Raw genomic sequence first — 1,674 nt, forward strand, 5'->3', positions numbered from 1 at the left:
GTCTCAGTGGGGTTGGTAAATCACGCAATGGGAGCCCGCCCTGCATTTTGCCTGTTGCTCTCCTGAAGCCCGGCTTCCATCTGAGTTGTTTTAACGTACAACTTACTGGATCTGCCATGATTCGGAGCCCATGTCTCTCTCGTTCTAAAGGGCATGCAGGGTTGCTTAGGAAGAAGTGGCCGTGGACTCTGGCAGAGACCTCCCTTATCGTGGAAGTCAATGCTTCTGCCACTGGAAGCCCCATTGCTAACCTCAGAAGCCTCCATGGCAGTGGGGTTTGAGTTCTTTCTCCAATACATGTTTTATGGAAACACTTCCTTCTTATTTTTTTTTCCTTCTTGTTTTAATTCCCCTAGCACAACTAAGTCTTGATTTGGAAAATGGTGAATAAGTTACTGCAAATGGCTTTGTGGGCCCATAGACTCTATCATAAACTTTTTTTATTGTTGATAATGTCAGGTTTAATGAGGTATAATTTACCGGTAATATAATTCATCCTTTTTATGGATACACTGCTGTGAGTTTTGAGAGCCATGTGAGAGAATCGAGGTATAGGGTGTTTGTATCACCTCACAAAGTTCCCCATTGCTCCTTCGAAGTCAATCCCCTCCTACCAGTCCCCAGTTCCTGGCAACCACTGATCTGTTTTGTGTCCTTATAGTTTGGCCTTTTTCGGAATGTCATCTAAACGGAATCATACAATACGTAGCCTTTTGTCCCCTGCTGTCTCCACTCACTGTAGTGCTTTGAGGTTCATTCATGTTGTTGCGTGTATCAGGGTTTGATCCTTTTCATGGCGGAGCAGCATTCCACCGCATGGATGTACCACAGCTTGTTTAGACGTCCATCTGCTAATCGGGCATTTGGGTTGTTTCTGGTTGGGGGCGATTATGAACAGTGCTGCTGTCAACTTTCAGGCACAGGCATTTGTGTGGACATGTGTTTCCATTTCTACTGTTTCTACTGTTCTGCTCTGAGTTTGAGCTGCTATAACAAAGTACTATAGACTCAGTGGCTTATAAACAACAGAAATTTACTTCTCACAGTTCTAGAGGCTGAAAGACTGAGATCAGAGTGCCGCATGGTTGAGTTCTGGTGAGGGGCCTCTTCCCAGTTGCAGATGGCTGTCTTCTCGTTGTATCCTCCCATGGCAGAAAGAGGGTGAGAGAGTGCTCACTTCAACAGCGCATATACTAAAATTGGAACGATACAGAGAAGATGAGCATGGCCCCTGCGTGAGGATGACGTGCAAATTTGTGAAGCATTCCATATTAAAAAAAAAAGAGAGAGCGAGTGAGAAAGCCCTTTTATCAGGGCACTAATCCTATTCGTGAAGGCTCCATCCTCCTGACCTAGTCACCTCCCGAAGCTGCACCCCCAAATACCATCACGCTGGGGGTTAGGATTTCAACATAGGGATTTTGAGAGGACACAAACATCCAGTCCATTGCATGAGTAAAGCCTAGGAGTGGGAATGCTGGGTTGTATGCCAAGTGCATGTTCAACTTATAAAAAACTGTCAGTTACCTACAGCGGCAGCACCATTTTACATTCCCACCAGCAATGTAGAAGATTTCCAGTGGCTTCACATCCTTGGCAGTATTGTCAGTTTTTTAAAACATCGTAGACATTCTTCTGGGTTTGTAGTGGCATCTCACTGTGGGCTTAGTTCAT

General features: G+C 45.1%; 1 non-coding gene across 1 annotated transcript; it reads left to right on the forward strand.

The window, feature by feature from the left end:
* The first annotated feature begins 1,169 nt into the window (after positions 1-1,169).
* On the forward strand, positions 1,170-1,276 carry LOC111771673 (U6 spliceosomal RNA). Its single transcript, XR_002805601.2, has one exon. It is a non-coding gene; the product is annotated as a U6 spliceosomal RNA (small nuclear RNA).
* Positions 1,277-1,674: the final 398 nt, after the last annotated feature.

This window comes from Equus caballus, chromosome X (genome assembly GCF_041296265.1).
Source record: "Equus caballus isolate H_3958 breed thoroughbred chromosome X, TB-T2T, whole genome shotgun sequence".
In the NCBI taxonomy this organism is placed as follows: domain Eukaryota; kingdom Metazoa; phylum Chordata; class Mammalia; order Perissodactyla; family Equidae; genus Equus; species Equus caballus.